Source organism: Crinia signifera, chromosome 4 (assembly GCF_055691185.1).
Source record: "Crinia signifera chromosome 4, ASM5569118v1, whole genome shotgun sequence".
NCBI classification, from domain to species: Eukaryota; Metazoa; Chordata; class Amphibia; order Anura; family Myobatrachidae; genus Crinia; species Crinia signifera.
Genome location: NC_139220.1, coordinates 316543678 through 316564871, shown reverse-complemented (window position 1 = coordinate 316564871; position 21194 = coordinate 316543678). Strand labels below are relative to the sequence as shown.

Below are 21194 nucleotides of genomic sequence, written 5' to 3'. Positions count from 1 at the left end.
TCTGTGTATTGTAAGGTGTTTTGAATTCTCTTTTGAAAGTCTGCTGGTAGAGTCACAATGGGCCTTATTCTGATCGGTGCGGCCCGATCAGAATATGCGGCCACGACCGTGCAGGCGAATCCCCGCCTTCCATACGGATCGCCACCTTCCGTCCGTACGCGGATACGTGGCGATCCGCATGAAATTGGACGGGCATACGCCTCCTCCGTCTTGGGAGCAGCCCCTGCATTCGATGGTCGCCGAAAATCGAATGCAGGGCCGCACGCTCCACCAGGTCCCGCAACACAAGACCACACGGACACTTGTCCGTGTGAAATCATGTATGGGGGCGGGCAGCTGACATCCGGCGATGTCAGATGCCCGCCCCGTACCCACGCGTCACGGCCTCATTACCATGCATACGCCCCGCGTTTGCATGGGAACGCCCATGAAACGCGGGGCGTATGCATAGGGTAATGAGGCTAAGTAGCCCCTCACGCCCCTCTACGCCCCCTGTGCGGCGTATATAGAATCCGTGCGGCGAAATCGCCTGCACATGCGCAGAGTGACCTCTGCACATGCGCAGACGATCAACATCGGCGGTCCGTCCGCATGCGGTAATATCCGCACCGATCAGAAAAAGGGCCAATGTAACTTTCCCAGGTTTCAAAAAAATTTTGGGTTCGTTTTTCTTTATCTAAGGTTGTTTCCAACCAATCCATCTGAAAGATGTGATGGAGCTTAGTTTTAAAGAGAGCAAACGAAGGAGGCTGCGTGGATATCCAATCATGCAAAATGGTTTTACATGCCGCTGCCTGTATGGCCAGTACAAGTTTTCTGCATCCCCTAGTTACCCTCTGTTCTGTAGGAATGATTCCAAATATGGCCCATTCTGCATTAAAGGGTATGTAGTTTATTAAATTATCTAGCGTGAATTTCCTCACTTGTAGCCAGAAGCCTCTTGTAATTGGGCATGTCCAAATTTCCTCACTTGTAGCCAGAAGCCTCTTGTAATTGGGCATGTCCAAAGACAGTGTAATAACCCCGCCTCTGCCTCTCCACAACGAGGGCAGGATCCATTTGATGGCATCCCTGCCAGGAGCTGTCTATGTGGTGAAAAATAAGCTCTATGAAAAAGATTTAAAAATTGTTCCTGGTATTGAGCAGCAGGTAACATAAGGCAAGAGTTTACCAAGGTTTTAAGCAATATTTCGCATGATAGATCGGGGAAATCCCTCAGCCATAGCTTCATACCTGACATTGTGTCCTCGTGTACTATAAGTGGTCTGAGGTAGTTGTAGTGTAAAGAAATGGCTTTTTCGATTACGGGCTTAGCTCTCAATACCCCATCCAAGTCATTGTACCAATCTTTGTCAGAGAGGTGTTTCACTGTTATTTTGGCATAGTGGCTCATTTGGAAATAAGCGAGGGGAAAGTTGTTCAGTATTGGGAATTTCTGGCAAGCCTGTTGAAAGGTTAATACTTTGTTTGAGGAAGGGTCGCATATGTCCTTCCAAATAGAGATTCCTTCTCTGTCAAACAGGGTAAAGGGGAATGCAGCCTCTCCATGCTGGAAGTCTTCATTGCCCACGAATGTTAGGAATAGTGAGTGGTGTGAATTCAAATGTTTTGCATGTCTCAGCTTATGCCATAATTTATAAGTAGTCCACAGTAATGGATTGTCTTTGACAGATTGTGGGATTTCGGCTTCAAATTTTTGAAGAAAGCTTACTAAATTACCATCTGAAAAGAATTGCTTTTCAATTTACGTGTTAGCGTAGGTTTCCCCATTATGTAACCAGTCACGCAGAAAGTGTAACAGGGTCGCATAGTTATATGACTGACCATTAGGGAAATTTATCCCCCCATTTATCTTTGGTTGTTGTAATTTTATTAACGCTATTCTGGGTTTTTTCCCCCTCCATATGAAATTCCTGAACAAACTGTTTATTTTATTGATATCTGGATTATTCAACATAATAGGGAGAGACTGCAATATGTACAGAAGTCGCGGGAACGTTGTCATTTTAATTAATTTGGCTCTGCCTAAGTATGATAGAGACAGTGTCTTCCATTTGTCTAGTTCTGCGGCAATGACTTTAATGGCTTCTGTGACACTGATTTTATATAGATCGGCCGGGTTTTTAGGGAGTTTCACCCCAAGATACACTATATAGGAAGTGTAGGTGAGTGCTCCATCTAGGGTGAGAGATTCCCGGGGTTAAGTATAGACCTATTGATTTTGTTAAATTTATTTAAAAACCTGATACAATCCCGAAGTCTTTTAGCAATTTTAAAATATTCTGTAGGGATTCACTGGGTTTGTCAATGTATAGCATCAAGTAATCTGCAAAAGTAGAGACCCTGACCTCTTGATTACCTATCTCAATACCTTTAAATGTTGCGGTTGATTGTAGCATTCTCAAAAGGGGGTCAATAGATAAGTTAAAGAGGAGGGGAGATGGGGGTTAACAGGATGGGGGTTAACAGGATCCGAGTGATCGTACCCCGTTAAACTGAGCTTTGTTCTTCTTCTTGATATAAGGACTGACAAACAGAATAAATATAGTAAAATTTATTAACAAAGTTTACCGGACCACAGGTGGTCCCAATTCTTCCGTGAGAGGCACGCAGGCCAACAACTATCGAATTAACAAACTGAACACACTCAGGATTTGCTTTATTATGCCGGAACGTGTATTACTCCTTCACGCTTCCACTTTCTCTCTCTCCAGCCTCAATACTCCATCTTACCTGAGTGTAATCAATGTACTCTAAAACAATACACGTATTCACCTAAACAGTCCTATTAAATGTTAAGTTTTCCCTATCCGTGCACGGAAACCTACTGCCGGATTATTGCGCAATAATGTAGGTAACTGACTATACTAACTATACGAGCGGTTACAGTAAATCGCCAGTAGTTACTTCACTCTAGCCAACTGTCTCACTCACTACAGTGTAATTTATATATACGTTAGCAATAACATATGTACAATATATTATGTAATACAGCCGTATACATGCCCGGCTCGGAATAGATAATTCTGTACTGCGGAGTCACTACCAGTCTCTCTAGCTACTAGGAGTTTAATAAGTTCTGTCCTGATATTTCTAGTGAAGAGGCTGCATTACACTGAAGTACATAAATTCTTTCCTGCCTGTCACCTTGGGAATGCTAAGATGGTGAACACTCTGTTATTCAGTATCCAGTACTCACTGATTCCTTAGCAAGGAAGATACCGCTGTGGGCTTCCCCTGGCACTTAGCCGGGTTTAACCCTCCTCTCCTGGTTATTCCTGATGCAATTATATAGTCTGTTTCTACTCAACAATATCTGGCAGCTTGTTACCTTCAGCACTGACCAGTAGGGGGCGTCCCCTGATGTCTTCCCATCGGGTTTAGCCCTGTGTGCTCTGCCTCTGTGATTATTAGTTCAGATGCTATATTCCGTGTTGTAGGATAGTAGAAGTACTCCCCTAAGGCCTCCCCTGACCCGATTGGTCGGGTTTCGCCCTTCCCCTAATACAGTCACTCTGAGTGACAGGGATGTGGGGGGAAACTTGTGAAGATAATATGCCAGCTGGGCGGGGTGTGATATTCACTCACCACTCCCTTGTTGTTTCCTCAGGCAATGACACTGCCCCGCTCCGCCTTCCTGATGACGCAGCAAGATGTCCACCGACAGGATCTCCCAGCCTCTCCTACTTCCTCAGCCGGCGACAGGACCCGTAACGGCAACCGATTACTCTGATACCTCTGGACACTTCACGATCTCCACTCCGGAACCCGCTCCAGCATCCAGGTAAGTTTTAAGACCATAGTTCCGCAGCTCTGCGCTTCCCTTATGGACGTGACTCCGCTCTCTCTCTATCCTCCGGAACAACTGCCCCAGACCTCCCAACTGTCAGCGCTCTTAACTCCTTGCTCTCGCGCCTGGCACCCGTTGTGTCCCTCCAGCGCGCCCCAGATAACTTTATTAGTCCAGCCTGTGCCGCACACTGTCCCGCGAGGGGTCTGATAATATTCCGGGGTAATGCTGCCCAGTCCCTGTACAGCACGCAGGCTATACCAGTCCTTGTCTCATAACCTTAGTGTACTACTACAGGCTCTACATATATACAGTAATAACAACATTTATAGTGACCAGGGGAGACTGTCACAGGGGACACCCCTGTCGTGTGCCCCTGAGTATCTGCACCGGTGCACTCTTCATTCCGTTAACTAGTAGAGCCGTTATTGGGCTTTTGTAAAAATATTGAATTAAATTTATAAAGTCCTCATTGAAGCCCCTGGTTTTTAAAACTTGGAATAAGTGCGGCCAGGCCACCATGTCAAATGCCCTCTGCGTGTCTAAACTTAGTAGCATACGTTCAGAGTTTTTTGATTGCACCGCTGCTACTGTTGCAGCAATGGCCGTCCGAATGGCCCTGACCGAGTGGCGTCCCCGTACAAAGCCCAATTGGTGGGAGGTTAATAGATCAGGTAGTATGTCTTGTAGCCTATTTGCTATGATTTTGGAAAGTATCTTGAAGTCTACATTAAGTAGCGTTATTGGGCGGTATGAGTCTACTCGGAGTGGATCTCTATTTGGTTTTGGTATTAATGTAGTATATGCATTGGTGAAGGAGGGGTAATTGGGTTAGTTTTGGTATATGTTATTATATAGTTCCAGAAGGGAAGGGGTTATTTCGGTGTGAAGTATTTTGTAATAGGATCCCGTGTACCCGTCTGGGCCAGGAGCTTTATTTGGTTTGAGCGTTTTCAGAACCCTAGTAAGTTCCTCTTCCGTTATTACGTCAGTCAGGCCTTCGTTTTGTTCTTGAGTCAGTTTGGGAAGATTTGCGCTCTTAAGCATGGATTGGCTCAGTAAGGGCTGGTGGGGGATGGGACTATACAGGTCCTGATAGAAATTATGGAAGCATCTTAAAATATCCTTAGTTTGGGTTACAATCTTATTTGAGGAATAGTCTTTTATAGCATTAATATAAGTTCTTTTTTTCCAGGGTCTGGACATTGCCGCAAGTAATTTCCCCCCCTTATTACCCCATCTGTAGTATGTATTCTTTGTGTAGTCTATTCTTTGTTGGGCCTGCGCTGTTAGAAAGGTTTCTAGTAATTTTCTATCTCTCAAGTAGGTTTCCATATTGTCACTCGTGGGCGAGTTTTTGTATCTTTCGAAACTTTCGCTGGCTGCAGATTGCAAGGAGCAATAGTTCCGCTTGTTATCTTTACGTAGTTTTGAGACATAACTCATTATGTGTCCCCGCATCACCGCTTTTGACGTCTCCCAGAGTAACACCGGGTTGTCCCAGTGTTCGATATTGTCGTCTAAGAAATTAGACCACATGGATTTTAGAAATTTTTTAAAGTCCCCCGACTTAGCTAAATACTCCGGGAAACGCCAACTAGGGCTGCATGCCTCCATTGAGTCACACCACCACTCCAGGGTGACCGGGGCATGGTCTGAAATTTCTATGTCTTTTAATGCTGTTGATTTAAGTTTACATAGTAAGGAGTTGGATATTAGGATACAGTCTATTCTAGACAAAGAGCCGTGAGCCCTGGAGAGGTGGGTGTATGAGTGATCTGTTTGGTTCAAGAGGCGCCAAGGGTCACTAAGTTGTAGTGTTTCTCTAAGTTCCTGCATTTCCTTCCAACCTGGGGAAGCCAGCCTCGATACTGGCGGGGATCTGTCTATCACTGGATCTGATACCGCATTAAAATCTCCCCCAACTATAAGTGGGTAACATGCTCTGGATGCCAGGACATGGATAAGTTTACGTAGGAATGTGCCTGTCCCCACATTGGGAGCATATATATTCACTAGGGTGTAGTTTGTGCCTTCTATAGTTACGTCAACTATAATATATCTCCCATTGGGGTCTAGTATTGTGTGTAGAATGGTTTATTTTAGATTTTTAGGAAACAGGATTGCAACCCCTCTCGATTTTGATTTATATGGGGCTGATCATTCAGCTATCCAGGGGGCACGCAATGTGGAGGTTTCCTCCGCCACCCAGTGTGTCTCCTGGAATAAGGAAACCGCTGGGTGGAGTTTGCGCAAAATGGGTCACTACTTTTTTCCTCTTTATGGGCGTGTTGAGGCCTCCCACATTCCAGGAGACTAGATACAGATTAGGCCTTTTAGGCGGCGGAGTCATCTCCGCTGTTATTGTGGGGGTGGCTATGATGGTCTAAAGTTGGAGTTGAGTAGCCGGGAGTAGGGTTCAACGGAAGGTTTACCCCCCCCCCACACAGACCCTCCCCCTCTAAACGTAAAGCCGAGAAGACCCAATTCTGTATCTCTCCCCGGCCAACAATACGCTCGGAGAAGCGTACAGAGAGACACAACCTTGTGAATAACATTACAATGCAAAACATATTTTGTAGGATTAACTTTAGGTGAGGAACCAAACCTTGTTCCCCTCGAATTTTCGGAGGATTCCCCATGCATCCACCTATCATAGACATTTCCTGTAATCATGTGCCTAATGCTTTCTCTATGCCCTCGTTCTCTATATACTTCCGGGTCCATCACAGAAGTAATTGTATCACACATTTGGAACGCATTTGCGTTCCATTTACTCTCTTATATTTATACTCCTTATTTCTTCTTTAAACCAGTTAGGTTTATATCAGATCTATAGCGCCATTACTTACAGGATATATAAATTAATTTGGAGTCACTAGGTACTGTAATAACGTCCCTATAACTTTGATCTGCCCCGATCACGTGATCGGACCTAAATAGTTTGGTTTCTCCTTAATAAACCTTATGCTAATAGGAATTAACTATATTATATAGAATATAGTATGTCTGCCTCCTCATAGTAATTGGATTTTTAACATTATTTTAGATTATTTCACCTATGATTGGATTGAACATGTGTTATTGATTGCCTCATTAAGAAAGGTATATATATACCTGAACCAACCCAAACACTCACACCTTTGAGAAAGCTGCAGGACGCAGCGAAACGCGTCAGGTGCCTCCAGACCCAGGCTACTCTTGTGTGGACTTCTCCATTGTTGCAGTCAGATTAATACCAGCACCACCCGGACCCCTTGTTTTACAAATTTGGCGGACACCGAGCCATACACCCCACGTGACTCATTACCAACTAAACGTCACCCCAAGTGCTGGGCCGTGGTGTCACTGGCTTGGAAGCCTTCAACATGGATTCACTGGCACTCTCTTGGCGGACACCGCTCTTTGTAAAGAACCTCTGGTGACTACAATTACCATCATGCACCTTAATAAGGAGGAACTATACATCTAAGGAGCGGAAGCCTACTTCCTTCCAGTGGTTAACATCTATACTACCATCATTGCGAGGACACAAATCTATCTACTTAAGACGGATCCGGTAAAGTGCAGTACCCCAATAATTTGGGATATCCCCTCTATTTTTTCCACATTGAACCAATTTCTTCCCTGTGGTCTGGAATTTGTTGTGTATGCACACCACCAATTCTTGTAACTATTACTGTATTGTGTACTTTTTTATTATGTATTTTTTATTGTGATTAGGTTATGTGCATTTTTTAGTAAAGCATTTTTATCAATTCCAATCATTTGGTAACAGTATCATTGTGTTATCAATTATTTAGCGCTGCTCCACCAGCCTTGTGCTTGTGTTTTTTCAATACAGAGGCCTACCTGGAGGAGATGGACTGCCAATCCTCATCGCAGCGCAGAATGTCTGAATGTGAGTGATGTAATCGATAACGCTGCTTTGCACTTTATAAGAAGGAATTAGGTCCTCCATGTTAGAGCCGACAGCACAGTTAGCCCTTACACCATTGGAACTAGCAATTTGGCTCGCCTCAAGTTTCACTGGCACGTTCAAGTCAGCGGCCATTGTTCCGGCCTTTGTACTCCGGAGATATCTCAGCTACTTACATCGGTACTTGTTTCCTAGCACGGCCACAATCGGGGGTCATCGTGTACCTTAACTTAAGGTACACGATGACCCTCGATGGACCCGATTTCCTTTGAAATCAGGTCCATTTTGCCGGCAAAGGCAAAATCGGGTCCATCACTTCGGTCGGGTGCATTAACATGGCACCCGACGCGATGGACCCGATTTTTCCATAGGGTTCAATGTTAAAATATTTTTAACATTGTAATCGGGGCAAAAATGGGAAATGGCCTAATATGGGCCATTTCTCATTGTATATGCCCCCCCCCATTGTCAACATTACCCCACGATTGACGCCAACCCGAAGCGTGGCAAGCGCAGCGGTACGCGTCCTCCGACCTTTTCATACCCCTACTATCCACGTGGGCGTGGAGTTGAGAAAATAAAGTGTAGCGAGCCACCGAGTCCGAAGCGTGGCGAGCGCAGCCAGGTATCAGTGTCCCCTCGCGGGCTTCACAGGTGTCCGCGTCCCCTCGCCACGCTTCGGGCTCGGTGGCTCGCCACACTTTATATTCTCAACTCCACGCCCACGTGGATAGTAGGGGAATGAAAAGGTCAGAGGACGCGTACCGCTGCCCCCCGCGGGCTCGCTGCGCTCGCCACGCTTCGGGTTGGCGTCAATCATGGGGTGGCGTTGCGGGGGTAAAAATTGGGGTCTAGGGACTATTTTACATTGAATCCAATGTAAAATAGGGTCCCAGAGACCCTATTCACATTTGAATCAATGTGAAAATCGGGTCCATCGCGTCGGTCGCATCGCATGCGATCTGGTCGCATGTGATGCGACCGACGCGATTTTTTCACGCACGATCAACCCGATCTAAAACGGTGTGGCCGTGCTAGGAAACAAGTACCCTTACATCTATTATTGTCACACCAGGGGTCTGAGTCGTGGAGACTGAGACCTCTGGTGGGGACCTGGACCGGTACCTGAACCGGGGAGGCTGCAGAGGACCCCTGCGCATATGCGATGTGCGACAGTGCACCCAGAGGCAGTGAAGAGTCAGCGGTAAAATACAACCAGTATTTATTGAAAATGTCAGGAAGGTTGTATAACGGTAAACAGTGAAGTATGCAGATGGAACTTTGAACAAAAGTCAATAACTGAGTGGCAATACTTTACTGAAGTGATGAGAATATGAAGTGATGTTGGAACATCGGAGACCAGATGAATATCGGAATCTTGGATGAGGAATGGAACACCGGAATCACAGATGATGGATGACAATGGAATATAGGAACTCACAGATGATGGTGGAACATCAGATGATGATGGAACATCGGAACTATGGATGATGTTGGAATATCGGATGATGACGGACCCCGGATCAGGATCGATGGCGGAACATCGGATGATGGCGGAATATCGAAACAGGACTGGAATCCTGGAGCTAGGCTGGGATAGCAGGTGAGTCTGGCAGCAGACACGGAATCACAGGAGATGGTAAACCTGGATAGGCTCAGGAACTGGAGCACCTAGGGAGACACAACACCAGCAGACAACACTTGCATGTGAGAAAGACCGATGACAATTGAAGCACTAGCAAAGTGCAGGAGTCCTCCGCACACCTTTATACCTGAAGGTGGGAGGAGACCTGGCTGGCTAATGAGTGCAGCTGTAGTGAACTGAGGCATCTGACAAGATTGCAGGCCTTGCTGCACAGCTGCAGCATTAGTCCATCAGTGGAGAGACACCTGAAATTAAAAACAATGTCTGTTTTACCCAGATCGTGACAATTATCACAGACCATCTGGATGTTTATGACTATCTCTGAAAATTTTTGAATTTTTCCTCCCGGCACATTAGTTGATCCAAGATTCCAAAAAATTAACCTTTTTCCTTCAACAGAACCCTCCACCCCCCCTTTCCGATGCCTGACCCGCTGCCCCTTCCACGGAGCCTCTCCCTTTATTTCTTGGGAACAAAGAGACACCCTCCCCGCCCAACAACCAGGGGTTGCCGACGCCACTTCCCCAGTGCTCTCTTGAACTTCCTACACAAGGGCATCCTCACTGACCAACCCAGAGGCTTCAAGACTGTATAAACACCCTTTTAACAGGGACAAACCCCAGAGCCCCCCCCCCCTTTTTTTCTCTTGGTACTCTCTTTTGGTGTGTCACATTAAAGAGAACTTTGATGGGCCGTCCCCGGCTTGGGAGCCACTCTGTGATCCAGCCGAGAGAAATGGAGAAGCTTTCTCACATGGATCGCGGAAGCTGCCAATTATGGTCCTGTAACTGTTATTGTTATGCTAATTTTATGTTCTCCTTATTTGTTTTCTCCCCCCTCCCTCACCCTTTCTATGCAGACATCTTATGCTACAACTAAAGTATTCATGCTATGCACCCCCTTGACTACCTTTGTGTGTAACAGGGTATGGCACTGCACTTAGGCAGCTGGAATGTTGGAGGAATTAATTCTCCGATAAAAAGAAAAAATATCCTGATTTATCTCAATAAGCTAAAGTTAGACCTTGTATTCCTGCAAGAATCCCACTTGTTACCTACGGAACTGGTCAAGTTAAATATGCTCAAATGGAAACCCTTAGCCTCAGCTCATTATAATTCTAAAGCTAGAGGTGTACTAATGCTAGCTAAATCTCACCTAGACATTTGTGCCTCTAAAGATGTTGAAGACCCAGAGGGTCGATATGTATTGTGCTGTCTTAAATATGACCAACAAGAGTTTGTATGTTTAAATATTTATGCTCCAAATCAATACTCCACATTATTTATGAGGTCTATTACTACCCTGCTCTCTCCATTTTTACACCTCCCCATAATTTTGTGCAGAGACTTCAATATGGTCTCATCCCTAGCCCTAGATAAACAATCGAACCCCAGACATACCCGCAAACCCCCGAAATTGGGCATCCCTGAAATTTGCTCAAACCTCCAACTCTTAGACGTTTGGAGATCTCTAAACCCGACAGAACGTGAATTTACTTGCCTCTCAGCTTCCACGGGTTCTATGTCCCGCATTGACTATGTGTTAATGTCGCACTTCCTTCTTCCAAAGATAGAAATGTGCGAGATAGCCCCAATAGTTATATCGGACCATGCTGTGATACATATAAAGGTTAATTTTTCCAGCCCCCAACCTACTTCTAACCCCCCCCACCCCCCACACACACTTTACTGTGCTCCACCAAGCTCAGATCAGCCATAGAAACGACCTGGGATAATTATGCCAAAGACAATGACAATTTCAGAAGACAACCCCCCCTGTCCTGGCAGGCCTCCAAAGAAGATATAGGCAGACTATGTGGCTGCCCAGACAGCCCTCACCAACGCATATGAAACTTTCACCTCCCACCCTTCCCCTGCACACAAGTCAACATACCTTGAAGCCTGAGCCCTGTATGAGGGTATCATTGAAAAGTCAGAATCACTTTATTCCTTCTCCAAATCCTCCCGCTTCCATAGATTTGGTAACAAATCAAGTAAATTATTATCTTCACTTCTCCAAGGTCAAAGACCCCCTGCCACAATCCGCCCATTACATACCCCCCAAGGCTCATTCACCACTTCCAATGAACATACTGCCCAAATACTGTTTGATTTTTACACTAACCTCTATTCCCACCCCTCCCCTGACCCTCAAAAAGAAACCCAATTCTAGAATTCCTTAACTGTTCCTGAGATGTCCTATCAGGATGCCTCCATTCTAACTAAAGATATCTCCCAAGAAGAAGTAGCCAGAGCAATCTCAGGACTCAAGTCTGGTAAAGCCCCTGGCCCCGATGGTCTTATGCCAGACTATTATAAATTATTAGCACCCAAACTAATCCCCTTACTCACTGATGTCTTCAATGACATCAGCAATAAATCCATCCCTTTATATTTCAACTCAGCCAATATTAAAGTTATCCCTAAACAAGGCAGAGACCTTACAGTCCCTGGCTCCTATCGCCCGATTTCAATTATTGACTATAAACTACTGACAAAAATAATGGCCGAGAGACTAAAACATATCTTCCCCTCATTGATCCACAAGGATCAAACCGGCTTTGTTAAAGGTCGGAACTCCGCAATAAATATCAGGAGGGTTTCTATGTCCCAGTGCGCCATGTCGGACAGCCCAAAGGCCATTTCTTTCGTTAGATGCAGACATGGTGCACTGGGATCACCTTCGGCATACCTTACAGCGCTTTGCCTTCCCAACTAAATTTATAGATTTTATATCTACCATTTACAATGCCTCCTCCTCCCAAATAATTATAAATGGACTTCTATCTACCCCGTTCCCGATCCTGAGAGGTACAAGACAGGGATGCCCCCTTTCACCCCTCCTTTTCATTTTAGCCCTCAAGCCCCTGGCCATCACACTTCGGAGCTCCCCATTATTCCAGGGTATACGGATTCGCCACATTGACCTACGGGTGTCATTGTTTGCTGATGACATGTTAATCTTTCTGTCTCACCCACAACACGCCATCCCAACGGTCTTTCAGATCCTGAAGGACTTTGGAAGTTTTTCAGGATACAGAGTCAATGTGGACAAATCCGAGCTACTCTTTATAAACCCCCCCCCCCCCCCCCCCAATCTTTCCTGAGGGAGACTAGCTACGCTCTATTAAATCCCACTCTGACCAAATCAAATACCTAGGTGTCCAAATACCAAATGACTTAACTAAACTAGACAAGGCTAATTACCCCCCATTATACACAAAATTACCAAAACCTTACAAGACTGGAGAAATCTCCCACTGTCACTTCTGGGGAGGACAGAGGTTGTCAAAACAGTACTGCTACCCCGCCTCTTATACCCGTTACAAATGCTTCCAATTAAACCCAAACCATCAGATCTAGCTATTCTAAATCAAGCCTGCACAAAATTCATATGGCAGGGCAAAAAGCCCAGAATTGCCCAACTCAAGCTGAAATTACCTAAAACTGATGGAGGCCTAGGTCTCACAGACATCAACTATTCCAATGCTCTCTTAATGAGATATGCGGTGGGTTGGCTGGTGGAAAATGACTCATTTTCTATATTCGACCTAGACTGCGCTCTTCTATTCCCCTTCTCCCGGGGAGCCCTGCTCCACACCTCGGCCAAACAAACATATTCCTAAAAACAAATATATAACAACCCTTTGTTTAGAGATATATTGCATGGCGTGGTTCTTGCATTAAATTGGAGATTAACCCCATCCAAACTGAATGGATTCCAATTTGGGGGAACCCCATGTTCCCGCCTGCCATAAATAACCCCGCCTTTAACCGCATTAAGAACAAGGGTTTACAAATCGTATCTCAGGTATTTGTCCCGGGAGGCACATTACTCTCCTTCCCCACCTTACGGGAAAAGTTTGGCCTACCTCAAATCAGTCTGTTCCCCATAATGCAACTGCACCACTACATACAATCTTTGTCTCCCTCAGCCTTAGCTTCCACCCCCCACTCCCACCTGCATGTCTGGACAGAGAAACTCCAAAAAGGTTCCTTTAAAGCAAAACTGATCTATACTGAACTCCAATCACTCTCTGCTTCTAGCACACATGACAAAATCACAACAGCTTGGAAACAAGATTTCCCTTTATTATCATCCACAGATATTTTCCAACACTTTCACTCTTCCATGAAAGTCCTCCAATCTTCCACGCTGCAGGAAATACACTTTAAATTAGTCCACAGGGCATACTGTACATATCCCAAAGGCAGCGTAGCTTTTTGACCCTGACAAAACGGGCAGATGTCTCAAATGCGGCTTCCACTCAGCTACTCTCAGCCACAGCTTCTGGAGCTGTGGAAATATAAAAAAATTCTGGTATAAGATTGGAATTATGTAAATAACTCTTTCAACTTAAAAGTACAATTGCACCCCGCCCCTCTGCTATTCCTAAACTTTGACAGCTGGGACCTACAGATGCCCCATAAATCCCTTATACCATTCCTCTCCATACTATTCACTGCTGCTAAAAAAGTCATATTGACTTCCTGGATAGACAAACATACCCCCCACACTGGTCGAACTAGAAGAATTGATGCTAAAATACATGACCTACGACAGGTACAACTCCCTGTATTACACCCGCTCTTTGACTTCAGGCTTCCTTCGAAGATGGGGACCATTTATCCAACTAAGATCTCCAGAATCTCAGACTCAACTCAGTGATATGCTGGAAATAGGACCTTAAGAGTGCGCCCAATTGGAGCTACCTTTAGTATATAAGTGACCAAAACCCCGGCCAACTCACACTAGAGACCAGGTGATCATACAGTCTTGCCAACACAGATATAAATAAATCCACGAACCGGACTTGAACTCTGACTAAGATGCAGACCCCCTATCTAAGGCTTCTCCCTACTTGTAACAGGTTGCAGAATGCATTGTACAGTATATATATATATAATATATATATATATATATATATATATACTGTATTAAAATGTCAGTAGATTTGGAGGGCCTGACAGAGCCTAACTGCAAGAGATACATAAATGATTGATACCATCTGAAATGATGTGAAAACTAAAATAATGTGAAGTTATAATGCATAGAACTGACTCCCCCTCTCCCCCTCCTTTATTATTATTTATTCTATTTTTTTACCCCCCCCCCCCCCCCCCCCCTTGCCTCCGGGAAGAATACATTCACCCTTACACCCACAATGTGATTGGTCCTCTCTCTCAAAACCTTCTCCATTTCTTCCCTCCTCTCTCTCCTCCCTTTTGGCCCCGTTGGGCCTTCCTCTCCATCCCTCACCCCTTACTCATCTCTCCCCCCCTCCACCAAATACAGACGTCCCCTAAAACAGGTTTACTCACCTCTTTATTGATGTACAATGGATTCGGTCACAAATTTTACCTTTAAGGCACTAAGCCCGCTTGGTTGAAAGATTATGCAATATCTACACTGTCACCAATTTACAACCTACTGTATCCTACAACCCTGTTACAGGCTAAAGCTGGGTACACATATATACAATTGTCGGGCCGTTCTTCCGTTCTGGGTCGGACAGCCGTTCAATTGTATATGTGTGTACGCTGTCCCGTACGAGCGATAAACGGCAAAAAACTGTCTTGTCCGTCCATACTCGGTCGGTCGATGGTTCTTTGCAGTTTAATTTTCATCCGACAGGACGGCCTCATATCGGAACAAAAGTGCAGTGTGTACACACGTCCGACCGATATGCTGCCGTCCTTGCGACTATACTGCCAAAGCTGGAACGCCCATGTGGGCGTTCCATAGCTGCATAATCTCTCCTACAGATATAGTTACAATATAATAAGTACATTGCATTCAGAAAGCACACATGAATAAATCATGTGTGGAGGTGACAGGGTTAATGTAATTCACGGAGCCGCGGCTCCGCTGCTCATGTCACAACATAAAGGAATTTGAGAGGCACAAGCAGACCGACAATATCCCTTAAAATGAAGGATAATACAAGGCACAGTTGCTAATATTTCAATATGCATTACATAATGTGACACACACGGAGCACCAAACTTCTATAAAGCCGGGTATGCGACTAGTCAGTTTGCGGTAGTCACCCTGCCAAACTTCTATAAAGCCGGGTATGGGAGTATAGTTAGTTTACGGTAGTCACCCTGTAGTCGCAAACTGCTATAAAGCCGGGTATGGGAGTATAGTCAGTTTGCGGTAGTCACCCTGTAGTCGCATACCCGGCTTTATAGAAGTTTGGCAGGGTGACTACCGCAAACTGACAAGTCGCATACCCGGCTTTATAGAAATAATGAACTACAATATTTCAAATGGGGATTAGTGCAGCGCTCTGCTCCTAGGTGTATGTGTGTGGGAATAAGTTGAGTGGTACAGTGTTGTTTAAAACTTTTACTTCAAAAATAATTCAGATACAATACAGTGTAGATACAAAGTATAACATATACAAAATTCATACAAATTAACGTTTCTGTGGGGATTGTAGTAAGCAAGAAGTAGCAGAATGAAAATGTCTGTCTGTCACAGAAGGCTGCGACACAGTGCTTCCTTGCTCTCTTACTACTGGGATTTCTGGGGGGCACTTTATGGGTTGGTGCTGGGTGGGTTGGGGTATCAAGGTGACAGAGTCCAGTAACGGTGCACGGTGGCGGCGTCCCGCTCGTCCGTGATAATTAGTGGTTCGTGGGCTCGTTGGTGTGGTACGGCAGCGAACGGGTTTTCAGTGGTGGCAGTGGGTCTGGTCACTCCTTGTGTCCCGTCGTGGCTGAAGTGCTGCTTAGGTTTCGGGTTAACAGCCCTCTGCCTTTGCAGTCCTGTGCCGCGGTCGGGGACGTGGAATGTCTGGCAGCGAGCGCGGGTAGGAGGCGGCTTGGGTAACCCCTTCCTTCCCGGTGCCTGTCTTAAGGACCCCCGCCTACTCACCCTGGCTTGCTTCTCGTCTCTCTCATACGGCTCTCCCCGTGTGTCTTCTCCGCTTGTTGTTGGTCGCGTCTCGGCCGGTGCTGATGTTCTGCCGTTACCGCTGTCAACCATCAAGCGCATAGGACCGCACTAATTATCACGGACGAGCGGGACGCCGCCACCGTGCACCGTTACTGGACTCTGTCACCCTGATACCCCAACCCACCCAGCACCAACCCATAAAGTGCCCCCCAGAAATCCCAGTAGTAAGAGAGCAAGGAAGCACTGTGTCGCAGCCTTCTGTGACAGACAGACATTTTCATTCTGCTACTTCTTGCTTACTACGATCCCCACAGAAACGTTAATTTGTATGAATTTTGTATATGTTATACTTTGTATCTACACTGTATTGTATCTGAATTATTTTTGAAGTAAAAGTTTTAAACAACACTGTACCACTCAACTTATTCCCACACACATACACCTAGGAGCAGAGCGCTGCACTAATCCCCATTTGAAATATTGTAGTTCATTATTTCTATAAAGCCGGGTATGCGACTTGTCAGTTTGCGGTAGTCACCCTGCCAAACTGCTATAAAGCCGGGTATGCGACTACAGGGTGACTACCGCAAACTGACTATACTCGCATACCCGGCTTTATAGCAGTTTGCGACTACAGGGTGACTACCGCAAACTGACTATACTCGCATACCCGGCTTTATAGCAGTTTGCGACTACAGGGTGACTACCGTAAACTGACTATACTCGCATACCCGGGCTTTATAGAAGTTTGGCAGGGTGACTACCGCAAACTAACTAGTCGCATACCCGGCTTTATAGAAGTTTGGTGATCCATGTGTGTCACATTATGTAATGCATATTGAAATATTAGTAACTGTGCCTTGTATTATCCTTAGCCATTTTAAGGGCTATTGTCTGTCTGCTTGTGCCTCTCAAATTTAACTGCGGGACCAGACCGGCATTTCTATACTGAAGTTTAGTAGACGCGTACCCTGTCACTTTTGTTTAGGTTCTGTACTCACGCCTCTTTGTTTTGGTATGCCCTTAACCCAGCCCATTATGATAATTTTGTTCATATATATCGTGTCAAAAGCCCAAATCGAGAGAGTGTGTACGGTGGTACAATCTTTTTCTTGCGACTGTTTGGACGGGAGTACATCGGACGTCGCAAGTAAAATTGTACAGGTGTGTACGCGCGTGATCGGCTGTTGTTTGCGGACGGTCGGACGGGAGTACAGTCGGCCAAACGGTTGGATTGTATATATGTGTACCCAGCTTAAGACTCTAAATGCTATGTATTCTTAACTCCCTGTTACCACAGACTTTTCCCACTTTGACATGTTCATGGTTTATAATGGTTTATAATACCAGTATGTACATACCTGTTATTTCTCACGTTTGGGAAATGTCTGTATTCTACTTATGGAAAAAATCCAATAAAGATATTTTGAAAAAAAAAAAAAAAAATTAAGCATAAATAAAAGAGTCTATGTTATAACTCACACAACTCTAATATTGACTATAAAAACTGTATTGCACACTATCTGCAAGGAAAATAATTGCAGCAACAAAAATAGCAGAGAATCAACTGCATTCCTCTATTCTATTAAAGTGCACAACACTGCCCTAATCCAACATAGGAGGGTAAATTTTGTTGCCATTTCTCTGGGGAGTACCAACAACAATCAGATCACTGATACATTGTATAAATATAGACACCTTGTTTAAAGAAGAAAATACAAAGTGTCTCAAATGAATACATACATGTATTGTATCAGTGGATGTGAGAACATTTAAAAGCCAGAGGAATCCTTGAAAAATGGGATAATAAATATAGCAGATAAGACTGCACAACCTAGTATCCACATCTTGGTTTTAATCACAATCTCTTTTCTCTCTTTTATGCACATTCTTACTATTGTCTTATTGAAGAGGGTGTAATGAGTTCACCTCTTTTTTAAAATTGCCTCAATAAAAGTTAAATTTTAGAAATTGTGAAAATATCATTTGGACGCCCTTCAGACATATTTCCGGAGTGCACCCCAAAAATTCTTCAATTTCTCTTCTTCTTTCCATTGTAAACCTTTATACAGGAGAGGGGTAGCACCGCATTCTCACAAATATATGAAAATATCATGCTATCAAAATAACAAAGAAATTGGAAATATGAACCACAGGAGGACGAAGAGAATACTCAGTGCATAATTAAATTAATTTTTTCTCTAAGATTGGCAATATAACTGAAGTCAAGAAACAGTATAACTGTAATTCAAGATAACAGTAACAGGATCCATTATTCCGGATCAATAAGGCAGCAAGATCCCGCACTGAGGCGGGCGCCCATTATCCCATATGGACTCCGAGAAAAGGATTTACCGGTAGGTATTAAAATCCTATTTTTTCTATCATCCATATGGTATCATCATAACGTATGGAAATTATACCCAAGATTCAAGGACGGGTGGGAACGTTCAGAGATTGCTGCAGCACCGCATTCCCAAACTGAATGTCCTCTTTGGTAATGGTGTCAAATTTATAAAATTTGACAAATGTATGTTGGCTCGACCATATAGCTTTCCTACATAGCTGCAGTGCCAAACCACCCCGGGTAGCCACCCAGGATGCGCCCACTGCCCTGTTAGAATGAGCCCTAACAGTAGCAGGGCCAGGCAGGCCAGCCACAGCATAGGCCTGTTTGATAGCAGTACAAAGCCAGCGAGCAATTGATTGCTTTGAGGCCAGATGACCTTTTTTTCTGGGCATCGTACAGCACAAAGAGGGAATCTGTTTTACGAAGCCTAGCCATCCTCTGGATGTACAACCTGCAGCCCGAACCACATCCAACGTAGCAGGGATCTCCGAGTGAGGCCCACCTGCTGGAAACACAAAAGGTTGGTTCAAATGAAAGGTTGAAACAACCTTTGGAAGAAACCACAGATTCATTCTAAGCTCCAGCCTATCCTCATGGAATATAAGGCATGGGCTCTTGCAAGACAGAGCGCCCAGCTCTGACACCCTCTGTGCTGAAGCCAAATCTAACAGAACTGCTGTCTTCCATGTCAGGAATTTCAACTCCACTGAGTTCAAGGGTTCAAACCAAGATGACTGCAAGAAGTCTAAGACCACCTCCAATTCCCACAGAGGTGTAGGCGGCACAAAGGGGGGTTGAATATGCAGCACCCCTTGCAGGAAAGTCTGGACCTCTGGCAAGGAAGCCAATTTCTTCTGAAAGAAAATGGAGAGGGCCGAAATCTGTACCTTTAAGGAACCTAAACGTAGGCCAAACCAGACTACAGAAAATAGATGACTGACGCATGCAAACCTTTGTGAGCTAGAATCTGCCGCTCAACCTCCAGGCCATTAAACGTAGTTGCTCTAAGGCCTGGCAGACGCAGGGACCATGAGTGAGCAGGTCTCTTTCTTGAGGGAGGCACCATGGATCGTCCGCTAACATGGTTTGAAGGTCCGCGTACCACGCTCTGCGAGGCCAGTCAGGAGCTAAAAGAATTGCTTCCACTCCGTCTGTTCTTATCTTTTATAGAACCTTCGCCAGTAATGGAATTGGCAGGAATACCTACACCAGGTCGTACCACCAAGGTGTTGTCAGTGCGTTCACTGACTCCGCCTGAGGATCTCTAGTCCTGGAACATTACCGAGCCAACTTCTTGTTGAGTCTGGATGCCATCAGATGTATCTATGGGTTCCCCCCCCCCCCCGATCCACAATGCATGCACAGACTTGTTCTTTTAGGCTCCATTCCACCAGGTGAAGGTCGTGACGACTCAGGAAGTCCGCCTCCCAATTGTCCACCCCGGGGATGAAAATGGCCGACAGCGCAGTCAGATGAGCCTCTGCCCAACTGAGGATCTTGGCGACCTCCCTCATGCAGGACTTGCTACTCGCACCTCCCTGGTGGCCGATAAATGTCACAGTCGTCGCATTGTCCGACTGGACTTTTACCTGCCTCCCAGCAGGTTTGGAGGCTGGAGCCACCAATTTAGTGATTCCCTGGATCTCATGGACAGGAAAATCTTCCTGTGCATCTGAGGTGGGATCCTGACCATTTGCTTAAGAGGTCTAACTGGAACACACGGGAGTGGAACCTCCCATATGAGATTGTCTCGAAAGAGGCAACCATCTTGCCCAAGCCCCGGATGCATTGATGGACAGAGACTTGTACCGCAGCCAATAGATAGCTCACCAGGATCTGGAGTGCTTGAACTTTGTCCCCTGGCAGGGAGATTTTCCACACTACGCATCAAATCAGCATCAGCTGCCCAGTGGCGCAGCCAGAGGGTTCTGCGCCCGGAGACTGCCATGGCTGAATTGCGTGCATTTATTGCACCTAATTCTTTTTGTGCATCACACAGCATTTTGGCCATATCCTGGATGTGGCCCAGTTTCTCTGAAATCTGTGCCACAGTCATGTCCCATTGTAAACCTTCCAGTATCTGGGAGGCCCAGGTGTGGACGGCCTTAGCCATCCAGCAACTCGCCAGAACTGGGCGCTGACACGTGCCGCTAGCGGTATAAACAGCCTTAAGGGCAGCTTTTTTTTACCAGAGCTGTTCTTCAGAGAGGAGGACCCTGGTACCGGTAGCACCACCTTTTTGGATAAGAGTGATAAGGACGTGTCCACAACAGGAGGCTCCTCCCACACCTTTTGGCCAGCCGGCTCGAAAGGAAATGCAGACACAAACCGCTTTGTGAGTTTAAAATGTTGTTCTGGGGACTTCCAAGCCACCTTGAATGCATCCTCCAAATCAGCCTGGTCTGGATAAACAATAGGCTGCTTTTTCTGGGCTCCAAAGAATGGATACCCCACTACAGACTCAATTAAAGGGAGGTCTAACACATCCCTAATGGCCATAATGAGTGGTTCAGTGCCTGTAAGTGCAGGCTGCGAGTCCTATAAGGGCTCATCTAAATCCTCCCCCACTTCAGGCTCCTCATCTGTA

The 21194-nt window shown here is 45.4% G+C and overlaps 2 protein-coding genes across 3 annotated transcripts in view; one reads left to right on the top strand and one right to left on the bottom strand.

Annotated features, from left to right (window-relative positions):
• The window catches only part of LOC146075876 (uncharacterized), a 107714-nt gene that overhangs the window by 71426 nt on the left and 15094 nt on the right, over positions 1-21194 (bottom strand). The gene's annotated exons all lie outside the window — the stretch shown is intronic.
• LOC146075887 (uncharacterized) overlaps positions 3615-21194 on the top strand; it is a 58467-nt gene continuing 40887 nt past the window's right edge. Inside the window, exons 1-2 of one of the 2 annotated variants that reach the window (XR_014473651.1) lie at positions 3615-3784; positions 6840-7592. The gene's annotated coding sequence lies outside the window, so the exon portion shown is untranslated. Of the gene's footprint in view, positions 3785-6839; positions 7593-21194 lie in introns of those variants that run through there. The other variant, XM_083185562.1, reaches the window with a different exon arrangement.